Source organism: Oncorhynchus gorbuscha, linkage group LG02 (assembly GCF_021184085.1).
Source record: "Oncorhynchus gorbuscha isolate QuinsamMale2020 ecotype Even-year linkage group LG02, OgorEven_v1.0, whole genome shotgun sequence".
Lineage (NCBI taxonomy): Eukaryota > Metazoa > Chordata > Actinopteri > Salmoniformes > Salmonidae > Oncorhynchus > Oncorhynchus gorbuscha.
Window position 1 is genome coordinate 80,644,519 of NC_060174.1, and position 19,026 is coordinate 80,663,544.

Consider the following 19,026-nt stretch of genomic DNA (forward strand, 5'->3'; position numbering starts at 1 on the left):
GCTATGTAAGAAAGCTAATGTTTCAGTTCCTTGCTCAGAACATGAGAACATATGAAAGCTGGTGGTTCCTTTTAACATGAGTCTTCAATATTCCCAGGTAAGAAGTTGTAGGTTGTAGTTATTATAGGACTATTTCCCTCTATACCATTTGTATTTCATTAACCTTTGACTATTGGATGTTCTTATAGGCACTTTAGTTTTGCCAGTGTAACAATATAGCTTCCGTCCCTCTCCTCGCTCCTCCCTGGGCTCGAACCAGCAACACAACGACAACAGTCACCACATCGAAGCAGCGTTACCCATGCAGAGCAAGGGAAACAGCCACCCCAAGACTCAGAACGGGTGAAGTTTGAAACGCTATTAGCGCATGCTAACTAGCCAGCCATTTCACTTGGTCACACCAGCCTCATCTCGGGAGTTGATAGGTTTGAAGTCATAAACAGCGCAATGCTTGACGCACAACGAAGAGCTGCTGGCAAAAGGCAGCGCCTTCTTCTGCCTAACACACCACTAGGTCAGATACTTAGATACTTGTATGCTCCGTCAGATTATATGCAACACAGGACACGCTAAATAATATCTAGTAATTATCATCAACCATGTGTAGTTAACTAGTGATTATGATTGATTATTTTTTATAAGATAAGTTTAATGCTAACTAGCAACTTACCTTGGCTTACTGCATTTGCGTAACAGGCAGTCTCCTTGTGGAGTGCAACGAGAGAGAGGCAGGTCGTTATTGCGTTGGACCCGTTAACTGTAAGGTTGCAAGATTGGATCCCCCGAGCTGACAAGTCAGTTAACCCACCATTCCCAGGCCGTCATTGACAATAAGAATGTTCTTAACTGACTTGCCTAGTTAAATAAAGATTAAATAAAGGTGTAAAAAAAAAATGACAAATCGCCGCACAAAAATACCGATTTCTGATTGTTATGAAAACTTGAAATCGGCCCTAATTAATCGGTCATTCCGATTAATCGGTCGACCTCTAATACAGTGTGTGCAAATGAGGTAAGGAGGTAAGGCAATAAATAGGCCAATAGTGGCGAAGTAATTACAATTTAGCAATTTACACTGGAGTGATATATGTGCAGATGAGGATGTGCAAGTAGAAATACTGGTGTGCAAAAGAGCAGAAAAACAGAAACATATGGGGATGAGGTAGGTAGTTGGTTGGATGGGCTATTTACTAATGGGCTGTGTAAAGCTGCAGCGATCGGTAAGCTGCTCTGACAGCTGACGCTTAAAGCTAGTGAGGGTGATAAGTCTCCAACTTCAGTGATTTTTGCAATTTGTTCCAGTCATTGGCAGCAGAGAACTGGAAGGAAAGGCGGCCAAAGCAGGTGTTGGCTTTGGGGATGACCAGTGAAATATACCTGCTATAGCGCGTGCTATGAGTGGGTGTTGCTATGGTGACCAGTGAGCTGAGATAAGGAGGAGCTATACCTAGCAAAGATTTATTGATGACCTGGAGCCAGTGCGTTTGGCGACGAATATGTAGCGAGGACCAGCCAACGAGAGCATACAGGTTGCAGTGGTGGGTAGTATATGGGGCTTTGGTGACAAAATGGATGGCACTGTGATAGACTGCATCTAATTTGCTGAGTAGAGTGTTGGAGGCTAATTTGTAAATAACATCACCAAAGTCAAGGATCTGTAGGATAGTCAGTTTTACGAGGATAAGTTTGGCAGCATGAGTGAAGAAGGCTTTGTTGTGAAAACAAGAAGCCGATTCTAGATTTAACTTTGGATTGGAGCTTCTTAATGTGAGTCTAGAAGGAGAGTTTACAGTCTAGCCAGACACCTAGGTATTTATAGTTGTCCACATATTCTAAGTCAGAACCGTCCAGAGTAGTGATGCTAGTCAGGCGGCTGCGGCCAGTGATCGGTTGAAGAGCATACGTTTCATTTTACTAGCATTTAAGAGCAGTTGGAGGCCACGGAAGGAGTGTTGGAGGTTTATTAACACAGTGTCCAAAGAAGGGAAAGATGTGTACAGAATGGTGTCGTCTGCGAAGAGGTGGATCAATGAGTCACCTGCAGCAAAAGCGACATCATTGAAAAGAAAAGAGTCGGCCCAAGAATTGAACCCTGTGGCACCCCCATAGAGACTGCCAGAGGTACGGACAACAGACCCTCCGATTTGACACACTGTACTCTATCTGAGAAGTAGTTAGTGAAGCAGGCGAGGCAGTCATTTGAGAAACCAAGGCTGTTGAGCCTGCCGATTATAAGAATGCGGTGATTGACAGAGTCAAAAGACTTGGCAAGGTCGATGAAGACGGCTGCACAGTACTGTCTTTTATCGATGGTGGTTATATCGTTTAGGACCTTGAGCGTGGCTGAGGTGCACCTGTGACCAGCTCGGAAACCAGATTGCGTAGCGGAGAAGGTATTGTTGGATTCAAAATGGTCAGTGACCTGTTGTTCACTTGGCTTGCGAAGACTTTAGAAAGGCAGGGAAGGATGGATATAGGATATATATATCGATATCTGTAACCGTTTGGGTCTATCGCTACAGTCCCTGCGGTTTGCTTCACCGTAGGGATGGTGCCAGGTTTCCTCCACATGTCACGCTTGGCATTCTGGCCAAAGAGTTCAATCTTTGTTTCATCAGACCAGAGAATCTTGTTTCTCATGGTCTGAGTCCTTTAGGTAGCTTTTGACAAACTCCAAGCGGGCTGGGATGTGCCTGTTACTGAGGAGTGGCTTCCATCTGGCCACTACCATAATGGCTTGATTTTTGGAGTGCTGTGGAGATGGTTGTCCTTCTGGAAGGTTCTCCCATCTCCACAGAGGAACTCTGGAGCTTTGTCAGAGTGACTATTGGGTTCTTGGTCGCCTCCCTGACCATGGCCCTCTTCCCCGATTGCTCAGTTTAGCCGGGCGGCAAGCTCTAGGAAGAGTCTTGGTGATTCCAAACCCCTTCTATTTAAGAATGATGGAGGCCACTGTTTTCTTGGACCTTCAACGTTGCAGACATTTTTTGGTACACTTCTCCAGATCTGTGCCTTGACACAATCCTCTCTTGGTGCTCTACGGACAATTCCTTTCAATCTCATGGCTTGTTTTTTTCTCTGTGGGACCTTATATAGACAGGTTGAGGGCTGTTGCGGTGACCATACTACCGCCACACTGGCGGTCACGAGTCATGAAGGCAAGTCAAATTCCACGTGACCACTTAGACACAATAATTAGGCTTCTCCAAGCTCTGATGCTGTTGTTGGTCAATTGTAGCCTGCCAAACTTGCTTACTACCTGGTACTCAGCACTATATTGTCCCTCTCACTCTGACATCAGTGCAAATGTAATCGAACATCTAATCAAACACTTCATGAGAGCCCATGTACTCATGTTGTACAACATTTCTTTAAGCTACGCACTTGCACGAGAAAACAGAGTGATGGCCTCTATTAAAAAAAGAAGGTCCCATAGGCTAGGCTTAATATATACAGTGGGGCAGAAAAGTATTTAGTCAGCCACCAATTGTGCAAGTTCTCCCACTTAAAAAGATGAGAGGCCTGTAATTTTCATCATAGGTACACTTCAACTATGACAGACAAAATGAGAAAAAAATCCAGAAAATCACATTGTAGGATTGTTAATGAATTTATTTGCAAATTATGGTAAAAAAAAATAAGTATTTGGTCACCTACAAACAAGCAAGATTTCTGTCTCTCACAGACCTGTAACTTCTTCTTTAAGAGGCTCCTCTGTCCTCCACTCGTTACCTGTATTAATGGCACCTGTTTGAACTTGTTATCAGTATAAAAGACACCTGTCCACAACCTCAAACCGTCACACTCCAAACTCCACTATGGCCAAGACCAAAGAGCTGTCAAAGGACACCATAAACAAAATTGTAGACCTGTACCAGGCTGGGAAGACTGAATCTGCAATAGGTAAGCAGCTTGGTTTGAATAAATCAACTGTGGGAGCAATTATTAGGAAATGGAAGACATACAAGACCACTGATAATCTCCCTCGATCTGGGGCTCCACGCAAGATCTCACCCCGTGGGGTCAAAATGATCACAAGAACGGTGAGCAAAAATCCCAGAACCACACGGGGGGACCTAGTGAATGACCTGCAGAGAGCTGGGACCAAAGTAACAAAGCCTACCATCAGTAACACACTTTGCCGCCAGGGACTCAAATCCTGCAGTGCCAAACATGTCCCCCTGCTTAAGCCAGTACATGTCCAGGCCCATCTGAAGTTTGCTAGAGAGCATTTGGATGATCCAGAAGAAGATTGGGAGAATGTCATATGGTCAGATGAAACCAAAATATAACTTTTTGGTCAAATCTCAACTCGTCGTGTTTGGAGGACAAAGAATGCTGAGTTGCATCCAAAGAACACCATACCTACTGTGAAGAATGGGGGTGGAAACATCATGCTTTGGGGCTGTTTTTCTGCAAAGGGACCAGGACGACTGATCCGTGTAAAGGAAAGAATGAATCGGGCCATGTATCGTGAGATTTTGAGTGAAAACCTCCTTCCATCAGCAAGGGCATTGAAGATGAAACGTGGCTGGGTCTTTCAGCATGACAATGATCCCAAATACACCGCCCGTGCAACGAAGGAGTGGCTTCGTAAGAAGCATTTCAAGGTCCTGGAGTGGCCTAGCCAGTCTCCAGATCTCAACCCCATAGAAAATCTTTGGAGGGAGTTGAAAGTCCGTGTTGCCCAGCAACAGCCCCAAAACATCACTGCTCTAGAGGAGATCTGCATGGAGGAATGGGCCAAAATACCAGCAACAGTGTGTGAAAACCTTGTGAAGACTTACAGAAAGCGTTTGACCTCTGTCATTGCCAACAAAGGGTATATAACAAAGTATTGAGATAAACTTTTGTTATTGACCAAATACTTATTTTCCACCATAATTTGCAAATAAATTAATTTAAAATCCTACAATGTGATTTTCTGGATTTTTTTTCTTCTCATTTTGTCTGTCATAGTTGAAGTGTACCTATGATGAAAATTACAGGCCTCTCATCTTTTTAAGTGGGAGAACTTGCACAATTGGTGGCTGACTAAATACTTTTTTGCCCCACTGTATTTATTTATCTACTTTCCTAATATTAATCACATTGCTTATCTTTACAACAGAAGTATAGCCTACCTGGCTGGCATGGAAATGAACAGTCAGGTAGGGCAAACGCGTCCTCCATTCGCTATAAGTGCATAGATTTCATGTATTTTTGCCCCTGTTTTGAGACAGGTGCATGATAATGGTCCATTTTAAATCAAAACTAATTTCACACATATATTATTTAGTATATGTAAAGACACGATTATATCAAGAATAGTCTGATGGCTGATAATATTAACCTATCACTTGTGAATGATGCCCAGCATAAGGCAAGAAACAATGCCTCTTTTTGTGACTTTTTAGAATCATAGTCGCACACCTCATGTAGCCTAGCCCATAAACCGCTAAAGTGGCCAAATAGCTTGTTAAAATTAAGCACATTAATCTGCTTTACAAGGGGTGTAGAGTTTAACTGGCATACATAAGCAGTGAGTTTCAAGTTTGGGGAAGATCATTTTCACCATGAAAATCCACCTTTTATAATAAAAGCATTACTTGCATAAGCGCATTTGCTGTCACCTTTTGATAATTGTGTTTTCCCGCTAATGGAACATTTGTGCTTATAGCCTACTGCCATGTGTGCATTGCTGTGCTTATAGCCTACTGCCATGTGTGCATTGCTGTGCTTATAGCCTACTGCCATGTGTGCATTGCTGCGCTTATCATGTGAAGAAATAGCCTAATAATTTAGAATGTTTTGCTTAAAATTTTGATCATCTGTTTTGTCAGCCAAGTTTTTTTTTATGCTAGTGGTTGTATTAATTTGGGATCTATCCTATCCCCTACTGTCCCAGACTGTTTAGAATATTAATTTCTTGCACAGAATACGACAACTGTTGTACTATGGGGTACATAAGATTAACATAGGCTAGTGCTTTTCTGTTCGTTTGGCCTACTCATTTTTTTGGCTGACAAAGTAAATGTGGACAGTGCTTCCAATATCTTCACTATGCACCTCGGATTTGGATAAGGACACACAGAGTCACTTGTAGCCTGTGAGAAAGACCTGATCACGTGATTGAGAGCAATATGAGTGAGAGGTGTTCGAGGCGTGCAGGACTCAGGAAGAAGGGCACAACGCTGCCACTGGCCGCAGAAGGCATGGATTTTTTAAGGATGCATTACGGCCACAAAGGGGATGCCGCCCTCTAGGCATTATCAAGTACTTGTCAAATTGTGAATGCGAGACTGATGATGTTTGTACAGCCTGTGCAAAAAAAACAAAGCCGAGCTCATTCCTTTCAAGCAACTTTTTCGCATCATGCAGCCTTACAATGTATAAAACATCGGCAATGTTTGTAGAACAACTAAAGTTTCATTAATAACTCTAAATGAAGCATATAGGAGTACCCATTTCTTTGTTAACTGCTCTACACAGAATAGCCACGTGTGCACTCCCTCAAATCGTTTGGAGAAAATATCCCTTCTATTTCTATTATTCAGCTTAGTTCAATTGTATTCTTCATACTATAAAATATTACTACAGAATTCTAAGCAAATATTGGCTGCTAAATGAACTAGTGTAGCCCACAGCCATTTGGCATGGCAAGATCAGGACCTAACATAATGACAAAATAGTATGTTATTCTGTTCTTCTGAAATATTCTGTTCTTCTGACTACATTGCCTTCATATCATGCTAATTTAGACCTGTCTAAAATAAATAATGGATTTATTCTGAAGGTGTAGGCTTTATTACATGGATTTATTAGACTTTTTAAAATGTAAAGGTCTGCATCAGTGGCTTGAAGGCTCTGTGTGGAAGCCTGGCGATGCTAAATGTGTATGTTAATTAGCTGTAAATTACCGTGAGAATGACGGTTAATTTGCTTGACAATCACATGCTGATTAAATTTCGTGACCGCTCTAGGCGTGTGCCTTTCCAAATCCTGTCCGACCAATTGAATTTAACACAGGTGAACTCCAAGTTGTAGAAATATCTCAAGGGTGATTAATGAAAACAGGATGCACCTGAGCTCAATTTCGAGTCTCTTAGCAAAGAGTCTGAAATACTTATGTAAATAGGCCATTTCTGTTATTTTCTATCAAATTTGCTAAAATGCCTAAACCTGTTTTCGCTTTGTCATTATGGGATATTGTGTGTAGATTGAGGGTTTTAAAATTGTATTTCATCCATTTTAGAATAAGGCTGTAACGTAAAATGTTCTGGTTCTTGAAAGAAAAACAGATTTTCTGTTCATTTAAAATAACATCAAATTGATCAGAAATAGTGTGTAGACATTGTTAATGTTGTAAATGACTATTGTAGCTGGAAACGGCAGATTTTTATGGAATATCTACATAGGCGTACATAAGCCCATTATCAGCAACCATCGCGCCTGTGTTCCAATGGCACGTTGTTAGCTAATCCAAGTTTATCATTTTAAAAGGCTAATTGATCATTAGAAAACACTTTTGCAATTATGTTAGCACAGCTGAAAACTGTTCTTCTGATTTAAAGAAGCAATAAAACTGGCCTTGTTTAGACTAGTTGAGTATCTGTAGCGTCAGCATTTGTTGGTTTGTTTACAGGCTCAAAATGGCCAGAAACAAATAACTTTTTTCTGAAACTCGTCAGTCTATCCTTGTTCTGAGAAATGAAGGCTATTCCATGCGAGAAATTGCCAAGAAACTGAAGATCTCGTACAACGCTGTGTACTACTCCCTTCACAGAACAGTGCAAATTGGCTCTAACCAGAATAGAAAGAGGAGTGGGAGGCCCCGGTGCACAACTGAGCAAGAGGATAAGTACATTAGTGTTGAGTTGGAGAAACAGAGGCCTCACAAGTCCTCAACTGGCAGCTTCATTAATTAGTACCTGCAAAACACCAGTCTCAACATCAGCAGTGAGGAGGTGACTCCGGGATGCTGGGCATCTAGGCAGAGTTGCAAAGAAAAAGCCATATCTCAGACTGGACAAAAAAAAGAAAAGATTAAGATGGGCAAAAGAACACAGACACTGGACAGAGCAACTCTGCCTCGAATGCCAGCATCCCGGAGTCGCCTCTTCACTGTTGAGACTGGTGTTTTGCGGGTACTATTTACCTTGTCACAACCGAAATGATTTGATCAAACACATTAAGAAGGAAAGAAATTCCACAAATTAACTTTTAGAAGACACACCTGTTAATGGAAATGCATTCCAGGTGACTACCTCATGAAGCTGGTTGAGAGTGTGCAAAGCTGTCATCAAGACAAAGGGTGGCTACTTCGAAGAATATGAAATATATTTTGTTTGAACACTTTTGGTTAGTATATGATTGCATATGTGTTATTTCATAGTGTTGTCTTCACTATTATTCTACAATGTAGAATAATAAAAATATAGAAAAACCCTTGAATGAGTAGGTGTGTCCAAACTTTTGACTGCTGGAGTGTGTACAGTTGAAGTCGGAAGTTTACATGCACTTAGGTTGGAGGCATTAAAACTAGTTTTTCAACCACTCCACAAATTTCTTAACAAACTATAGTTTTGGCAAGTTGGTTAGGAACATCTACTTTGTGCATGACACAATACACATTTCCAACAATTGTTTACAGACAGATTATTTCCCTTATAATTCACTGTATTACAATTCCAATGGGTCAGAAGTTTACATAAACTAAGTTGACTGTGCCTTTAAACAGCTTGGAAAATTCCAGAAAATGATGCCATGGCTTTAGAAGCTTCTGCTAGGCTAATTGACATAATTTGAGTCATGTTACCAAACGTGATAATAATAGATTACGATAGGCAGCTAATTGTTAAATTACACTTTCCACCCTTGCGTTACCTTGGAAGGTCACTGTCTCTGCGCTCGTCGCCTGTGAGCGTAGTAGTACGCTCTTCTGAATAACGGGCCGTGGTTTTGGTTTAATTGTGTTGGGAAAAAGAAAGGTGCATGTTGGCCAGTGACACAAAATCCCAGGCTGTAACACAACAAAATGTAGAAAAAGGTCAAGGGGTGTGAATACTTTCTGAAGGCACTGAAGTTCAGCAAAACGTCTAAAAATCAGGCATTAGCAAAAATATTATTTAGACCTGTCTAAAATAAAAAATATTATTTAAAAATATTATCATGTGATGCATACATATCCTAAGTGAAGCATGCTGTTCCATTCTCTAATTTGATCTTCTATCTATCGCTCTCTCGTCAGACAGTGCTCTGCCTCTCTTCTAAACAGTCAGTCAGTTTAGAAGGTGGCTGGCTGGCCCCTCGTTCTCATCAGACCTTAATGCCCGCTGAATAGGACAGCTGTGTTGACAGTCTCTGTGCAGGGCCCCAGTGCATCATGGGGCATGGCCTTTGTGATCAGCCCTAATCTGAGCATGCTCCACTGCCGCTCCACTTGCACTGGCGTGACCTCTGTTCACCCTGTCCACTCCCTGCACAACATGAGAGGGAGAGAACTTGTCGGTCGCCGCATTGGCATGGAACAGACTGTACTGAAGTCTTCCCTCTGGCTGACTACAGCAGCAACTTCATAGATGCATCCCAAATGGCGCCCTATTCCAAATATAATGCACTAAATTTGACAAGATGCCTATGGTCATTGGTGCACTATATATGGAATGGGGAGCCATTTGAGATGCATCCCACCTCACTACTTTATAACTTCTGCAGAGGTGACTAACTTCAGTGGCCCCATCACAGCCTCATTTGGACCTGAGCGTCTCTCCATAAATTCAAATACGTCATGTGTTTATGTTGATCTTTCCACTGCACCAAGTAGATACAGTATTTACTAAGGAAGATGACCCGGATAGTTCAGTAGGATATAAGTGTCCTAGCCAACTTGTTGTTCTGGTATCCAGTAAGAGTTAAGAGAGTGCAGGGAGGGGGGGGGGTTGTGCCGTTTGTGCAGTCATTCTGTTAGCAAACTTTGCTCTTTTAAGTTAGTGTTTTTGTCAAATGTTCTGTGGAAATTGTTAAAAGTAGTCCTTGTGCGTAGTTGTATGGTTTGTTTAACTTTGCAATCATTGGTTTTTGTTTGACATACATTGTCATTCGCTTACCATGGAATTTCCCCAGAGTAAAGATTTTTCTGTCTGGTTGAAACGCTTCATCGTCTCAAGGGTACCCCTGGCCATTTTGTATGGGGGAAATAAAGTGACAAGGAGCTCAGCTTATAGTAAATAATGTGTGTATGTATTGAGAAGAAGCTGTGTTTTTGCATCGTAGCTCTTATCTGACTGAACAATATTTGCTACAGCTGTTTTTTTTTAGGTTAATTACATGTAGGCCTATTAGGGTACAAATAAAACATTGTAGAAATATTCAAAGTAAAATCACAGCCTATCATCCCCTCTGTAAAAGATACCATTTAACAAAACACATTGCGTAACAGTCAATTTAGACTACACTAGACTTCCCATGGTTCCTAAGTAAATAAATTCAATATTGCAGTGATTTCTTTTATATAAGACATTTTGTGTGCCATATAAGGTCAGTGTGCCGTGAAGGAGTCAACCATCCAGTGGTGGGTTTCAGCATTGTCCCAGCATGCCCTATAAACCTGACAGTGGGGATAGCAGCTCGAACTTGCCTGGCTGTTTCCTAGGCCTCTGGCTGACCCATTTGACCAGACTAAACAAGCCAGTACCCTCTAGTCTTCTGGGCCAATGTTCAACCACTCCATCCAGATGCTTGCAAGCAATTAGACATCCACATGCAAAGCCGCGGGAGGGGGGCTAGGGAAGGGGAGGGGGAGGTTACTTTAGGGCGTTTGGCACTGTTGCCATAGAGAAGCCAACAGTCACTCCGCATCCAGCTTGAAGAAAGGTCAGGTAGATCATCTGTCTTTTGTTAATTTTTCTTTTTTTATTCTCCTTGACCTCTTGCTTAGCTACGGTTGTCTGGGTAAAAACTGAATCTTACTTCTTTTTTTACAGGCTTGTGGAAGAACAGGAAGGTTAATTTGCATTTCAACGCAACATTTTACAACAAATAAACAATAGCTGTGAAGGGTATGTGAGGATTAAAACTGATGATGTGTTTTAGTGTTATTTGCATGCCTTGTTATTGGAGATGTGGATGTGAAGCCGAACATTATTGTTCGACGTTTCACGCCTTTGCAACCAGAGGAAATGTCAAAATGTATGTCACGCTTGACTTTCTTCCACATTGTGCCTCCATGCATACTAACCTAATAACCATGTATTAATGCTTTGGACCAAAGTCCAAAACATAAGACAACATGGAACATATAACCATAATCATCATAATGTCCCCCAGCCCTCTGCATCCAGCCCCCATCCCTGTGACACAGCAACCCTCAGGCCTGACCCCCATAGCACGGGCAGGTATTTGATTTGTGTCCTGATCCATCAGCCCCTCCACAGGAACAACTGTCCAGCCCCATTGTGAAGAACCAAGGGGAGGTGGGACAACCTCTTTTCACCCTCTACCCAATCAGCTCTGCCCCCCATCCTAATTTCAAAATGTACAAGACATCAGTTCATTGCTGTCTGTCCAGTGTCTAACCTTTCTTTCTCGACACCACTGCCCTCTTGCTCTCTCTCTCATATGGTTCCCCGAGGTTGAGCTGTGGTTGTGTTTTTTAACCAAGTACGTCCAATGTCATCATGCGTTCTATTAGCCCTGTGCATCCATTTTGCACCAGTCAAACCTATTCTTGTGGTTCATATCAACATATTGCTAGCAGAGAAATGGCTAACCAGAGAGCGAGAGAGAAAGAAACTGTACTGCCTCCTCCTGCCTTGTTTTCATCTGAACTGCGTCGACCCGAGTGTGTCGGAATCATTCTTGACATGCTCCACTGCCTCTCTCTTTTTAATGTTTGATATCTCTGGAGGGAGAGCGAGGCAGGAGAGAGGAATGAAAGACTACATGAGCGCAAGAGAGAGAATTAGTGGGAGTGAGAGCCAGGGAAAGTGTGCAAGAGAGAAAGAGGGAGGGGGAAGCTGTGAGAGTGATCAGCATTTAGCCAATGAGTGCCCCCCCCATAGATAGATGGTGTGTTGAGTGATCAGGTTGTCTGATGGACAGACTTGGATAGCTCAGGAAATTGTGAGATTCAGACCTGGGTCCAAATAGTTTTTGAAATCTTTCAAATACGATGACTGCTTGATTGATTCTGCCTTGAGATGGGTGGGTTTGCACTTTTTGGGTCTATTCCATTGGTTCCATTGTGTCAGGCAGGGCCCATGCATCCCAAAAATCTGAATGTGCATTAAGTATGTAAGGAAGGAGGGGGGATAGTCAGAAATATGGGTTAGGCCTCCCATCTGCAAATTGGAGAATTTTAGCAATTTAAAGTTTTTTTTTTTTTTTACAAAAATGAAAATATGTCAGTTTGTCACTCACGTGGTTGGAGTAATATGTTCAACTACTTGCTACAATGGCTCAAATCTAGCTTGTGCCTTTTAGATTTTGAGAAAATCAACGAAGAATTTTTCACTTCTCATTGATGGCCTGGTTTTGCAAGCGTTCCCGGAAGTCTTGCGATGTTACGCCTCTGGGTTTAGAAATTCTATGGCTCAATGAAGCACATCTAAAGTATTTGAAAAGGGTTGAATACTATTTGGACCCAGTGCTGTGTATGTGATGTAGCTATTTTGGTCTTTTTTTCTCACTGGGCTGTAGTTTCAGATAATAGGATGCTAAGGCTAGTCTAGCTAACACCTAAAACTCTGTCCTCCTGACTTCAGAGTCTGGAATGACTCTATGATGTTGTCGGCACAATGCGTCGACAATAACAGGGGCTGTGCTTTTACTGTTTGGTTCGCCTCTGTGTCTTTATCACTCAAACACCCAGCCACACACAGCCCCCAAGCGCCGGCCGTTTAAATTACAATGGTTGGATTTTCAAGTCCAAACAACGAGAGGTCTCAACCACTGAGTAAAAAAAATGACATTTCAGAGAACCAATCAAACCTGTTGCACAATTACTGAGTAAATATTGCATTAACAAACAGCCTCCTTTCCAGACCACTGTGGTCGAAGCTCTCCGTGCGCTGTGAGTCACGTCGGTTGTGTCAGCCAGGCTATGCTAAGGCTCCACTGACCCCTAACCTCACAGCCACAATATACCCTGGCTGGCATAAATCTAATAAAATAAAATGTATTTGTCACATGTGTTGAATACAACGGGTGTAGACCTTACCGGGAAATGCTTACTTACAAGCCCTTAACCAACCATGCAGTTTAAGAAAGAGTTCAGAAAATATTTACCAAATAAACTAAAGTAAAAATAATAATAAAAAGTAACACAATAAAATTACAATAACGTGGCTATATACACGGGTACCGGTACCAAGTCAATGTGTGGGGGTACAGGTTAATCGAGGTAATTTGTACATGTAGGTAGGGGTAAGTGAAATGTGAAAGAACACATTTTCTAGTGTGTGAATATTCTACATAGTAAGAAGTTGGCTACATTTGGTAAATCCAGCGGTGTGGTTCAGTGGCAAAAACAAACTTTTAATTCTAAAACTGGGCCACCATTTTGTTAAATTGTTGTTTTGGTTTGTTGGTGTGCTGCAGTATTCTAGTCAGGGAGAGAAGGGCCTGCATAGGCCTCTGTTAATACTGCGTATGTCCCAAATGGCACCCTATTCCCTATAGAATGCACTACTTTCATTTGACATTTTAGTCAGTTAGCAGATGCTCTTATCCAGAGCAACTTACAGTAGTGAGTGAGTGAGTGCATACATTTTCAAATTTGTTCGTACTTTCAACCAGAGCCCCAGTGTAACTCGTAACATTTTCCCCTCTTCATCTTTCGGAGATCTGCCAGACGATCCCAATGTAGAATGGAGCATCTCAATGGCCTCCTCTCTAATCCTGAAGCACATCAGAGCACACTCCATCAACCTGGTATGATGACCAACTCATCACTGAATCTCACTATTATTTCTCATCCTGAAAAATGCTAGAAAATTTGTGTAGACTGTTGTGTGTATCGGTTTTTGCACCACATTTTTCTGATCATTGTCAATAGTGCTTTGTATCTGCGTATGTCTCTCACAGGCTTCCCAAGATCCAATAATGAAATGAAAGAGGGCCATGTCTTTGTTTCATTGTATTAACCCCACATTACATGTAAATTAGCCTAATTCCAGATCGGTTTGTGTTGTCTGTCTGGTCAACTTCTATAGTCATTGTCATGCAAAATAATGGCAATGAGCATAGGAGTTGGCAAGACGGCCAAACTGATCTGGGACTTGGCTACATGTAAACATCTCTCAGGAACAACATGGCTGCCGTCTGCAGCAACAGAATGTGGTTGTGGTGCTGGTTGGAGCTCGGGTCATTGTTGGCATGTTTACTCGTTACAGGACATTTACCAAAAGCAATTTGGGAATTGAGATCTTAACAAAAAATATGTCTGTACTCAACCATTAGTATTCTGACAAAAGCTGAATGCAGTCTTTCGCAGATAGATAAATAAATAAGCATGAGAGGGCACAGCAGGATGCTAGCAGTTTCACTTAAGAACCAAGCATCTCAGTGTAGCGTATCCCACTTATCTGTGTTAAAAAAAAAAAATCAAAGACAAAAATCTATTGGATGGTTATGTCTTCCCCATCCTGTTAAGGATAATGCACAAAGATGAACTAGATCATAAAAGAGACTACAGAAATATAATATTTCACTTTTCCCATAATATAACCTATTCATCCTATTGGTTTACTGCTGTTAGAGTTTTTAGCATGTTAAGTCCAAGCCAAGAATAAGCAAAGAATGAGTTAAAGCAAATGTCCACCTCTCTCCCCTCTTGGAAGCCATTGTTATTATCTGTTTGCTTTGACAACAACGAATATTTCTAGAAATTTGTGTTTATATGTGTAATTATATATATTTTTCTCTTCCAAGTAGGGCTGGGAATTGCCAGGAACCTCACAATATGAAATTATCACGACCCTAGGTGCCGATGCGATATGTATTGCGATTCTATACTGTGATTTTATTGCGATTCGATGTTCCAAACATATTGCTCACCATATGTCTTCTACCAAGGAACAAGAGAGAGCCATGAGAAAATGAGTTTTAATCAGTCATGGAAATAAAAGTGCTGAAACGATGGAGAACAAGCTCTGAATAAAGAATACTGGAATTTTGGTGCAGCTACACCAAACTAGCACAAATTATATTGTGATATAGTCAAAAATGATACAGTACGATATCATCAAAAATAATATCTCTATGTAACTGTATCGATTTCCCCCCCCGCACCCCCCATCACGACCTCTAAGCCACCTCTGGCAGATTTATAAAATATTTCCCGTAGGCCAGTACATGGGTTAGGCTATAAGGTGGGTGGTGGCCTACCTTATGTTTGGTTTCAGGGGCATAGTCATGGTCAGCATTTAGCCTCTGCCTCACTCACTCTCAAACTACTGTGTCTTTAGTCAAGTCATTTTTCTTTCTCCTTTCTCTTTTCATCTCAGAATAGCCACCCGAACAGCTGATTAAACTGTGGCTTTGCAGTACCAAAGAATTTCTGCAGAAACTGTCAGAAAACCGTCTCCGGGAAGCTCATCTGTGTGCTTTTTGTTCTCACCAGGGTCTTGACCTGACTGCAGTTTAGCGCTGTAACCGATTTCAGTTTGCAAATGCTCAACTTCGATGGCCACTGGCACGCTGGAGAAGTGTGCTCCTTATGGATGAATCCCAGTTTCAACTGTACTAGGTAGATGGCAGACAGCATGTATGGCGACGTGTGGGCAAGCGGTTTGCTGATGTCATCGTTGTGAACAGAGTGTCCCGTAGTGGCAGTGGGGCATTTTATCAATGGCAATTTGAATGCACAGAGATACCGTGATGAGATCCTGAGGCCCATTGTCTTGCCATTCATCTGCCACAATCACCTCATTTTCAGCATGATAATGCACGATCTGTACACAATTTGTTATGCAGGTGAATGAGGACCCAAAAGCGACTTAGCGAAAACAGAGTCTTTATTCCAGTAAAACTCAAGACGAAAACAAAACATGAAAAAACTTAAATCCACTCGTAGTGACGAGGACAGACTGGAGACTCGACCATTGACTGCAGGTTGCCTCGGGAAGGCACCGACCGTAGCAGACTAAGACACCTGCTACACGCAGCATCTGAAGGAGACAAGACACGACAGGGCGAGACAATGACACAGCACAGCGAACATCATACAAGGATCCGACAAGGACAGAAGCGGAAAACAAGGGGAGAAATAGGGACTCTAATCAGAGGACAAAATAGGGGACAGGTGTGAAAAGACTAAATGAGTGAGTAGGGAGAATGAGGAACAGCTGGGAGCAGGAACGGAACGATAGAGAGAGGAGAGAGAGGGAGGGGGAGAGAGAGGGATAGAAAAAGGGAATGAACCTAATAAGACCAGCAGGGGGAAACGAACAGAAGGGAAAGCATAATGACAAGACAATATAAGACAAAACATGACACAATTTGTACAACAGAGTGCTCCAGTTCTTGCCAATGTCCAGCAACTTTGCACAGCCATTGAAGAGGAGTGGGACAACATTCCACAGGCTACAATCAACAGCTTGATCAACTCTATGCAAAGGAGATGTGTCGCGCTGCATGAGGCAAATGATGGTCACACCAGATGCTGACTGGTTTTCTGATCCAACCCCCCTACTTTTTTTGTGACCAACAGATGCAGAAATTATTAAATAGTTTACAAACCATGTTTGTAGATTAGGCCTTAATGAATTTAAGTCAGTAATGTCTTTGAAATTGTTGCAAGTTAGGTTTAATATTTTTGTTCAATGTATTTATTTTGCATATAGGCTACATTTCACATTGATATTTAATAGCTATCTTATGTTATGACATAAATTATCTTCAAATGTACACTTTTGTTGTTTCAGGTGCTGACCTTTGATGGAAGAGGAGTGGCTATAGCAATCACACTGCCATCTACAAGTCTATCAGGTACGAACTAGACTAGACTATGTCCGTAAAACACTGTCCGTCATTGTAAGGCGGACCTGTGTGTGTCCTTTAGATTTAATTGTATGTTAATAGTGTGTTTTTGATCCGTTTGTGGCAAGCACATGCTGTCCCAAGGGAAGTACTCTAGGAAACACATATTGTCCACAGATCCAGGACCTATGCCAGGAACCAGCCCTGTAGGCTACATTCCTAGACTCCATAATTATAAAGCATACACACACCACATGCTAAACATCTCACCCCCCCCCCATATAAACACACACACACACACACACATACAAAAACACATTGTTGCATAGTTGAGAGGTCGACCAAACCCACACTCCACCGCTGGATCTGCAGATGGCCCTGCTCTCAGAAACCCACATAAAATCACTTCCTAACGAGAGTAGGGAGAACTAGCGAATGAGAGAGGAGAACTGGAGAGGACACCAGTCCAACAGTTGTATCAAACTATTGTGAAATTAAATGAAGAGGTCGTGTCATAGTCTCCCATGATGATAAACTAATAGATGTTAAAAATGGAGTAGCTGGCCAGCACGCACAGGAGATTTGGTTTTGCGTTCCCTCAGGAATTATTGTGATGTGTACGTAGCTACATTACAGTACAGTAAGGTTTACACAGTGAGTAAATAAAACACTGAAATAGTATGATATGTTACATTTGGTATGGTTATATAAGACAAATTATTACTTAAGGCAAGGTCAGGGTGAATGGGTGGGCGTATAACGTGAATGTCTAGCAAACCAAAGGTAACGTTAGCCACCTAGCTAGAATTCTTAACACATCATACGTTTTGCAAATTCGTAACATATTGTACTCTGCAAATTCGTAACATATTGTACTCTGCAAATTCGTAACATATTGTACTCTGCAAATTCGTAACATATTGTACTCTGCAAATTCGTGACATATAAAACGAAATAGGTGATGGACATTCATAAATGAATACATGCCATGTGATTTACGTACGATATGAAATGCTCCGAGACCAGGTTGTTCTGAGCTGAGCCTCCATGGCTCTCCTCCAACACCCAGACCTCATCTCTTGTCTGGGAAGATGAGTTTGTGTTCTCCAGATCACATCCCATGATTCCCATTAGACTTAGACCCACAAGTGATGCACACCGTTTTCTCCACCATGCCAAATACTCAGGATTTGCTGTATGGAGTTTTATTTTTGTCTCTTAGTTTTAAAAAAAACATTGTGGAAATGTATGTATAAGGCCATCTGTATTTCGTAAACTTGGATTAAGTCTCCAATGAGATCCTGTACTGAACAGAGAAGAGGAGAAGTGAAGAGTTCTCTAGCTTTCAGTCACTGAGGAGAGGGAGAGTTACTGTAGCGACTGTGAAATATGACATGGATCATCCAGAGACCATAATCCATCCATAAATTACCATGAACCACATGACAATTTATTAGAAAACATCAACAGGTTGACAACCATCCCCAATTGCATATTATCTTATTCCTAACATTTTAGAGGTTACTTTGCTGCCTTGCTACTTTCCCTTGTGAAGGCTTAAAGATGTTGACCTTTTACCCATTTGAGCTGCAGCCAGGGAAACGGAACCTTCGGGTTTAATATGGCTGGAAGGGCCATACTGTGTCCTGATAATTATTGTGTATTGTTCACTCATACAAAGTCTTTCACTGCCCAGAAATTTGGAAATGTAATTAGTTCCCAGTCCAGATTTTATTTAACTATTTGTCTCATAGGAAAACCTGGGGCAAGTAAGCCTATGTGTAGGATTTTCTTGCAAGCCAAAGTTTGTCTGTTTAGTCCTCAATAACTACTGTTTTTTTTTCTTGCCCCTCCCAACAGCTATCTCACTTCCACTGGGAAGTACCAGATGGTAGGCAGGGTAGCCTAGTGGTAAGAGCGTTGGGCTAGTAACTGGAAGGTTGCAAGTTCAAATCCCCGAGCTGACAAGGTACAAATCTGTCGTTCTGCCCCTGAACAGGCAGTTAACCCACTGTTCCTAAGCCGTCATTGAAAATAAGAATTTGTTCTTAACTGACTTGCCTAGTT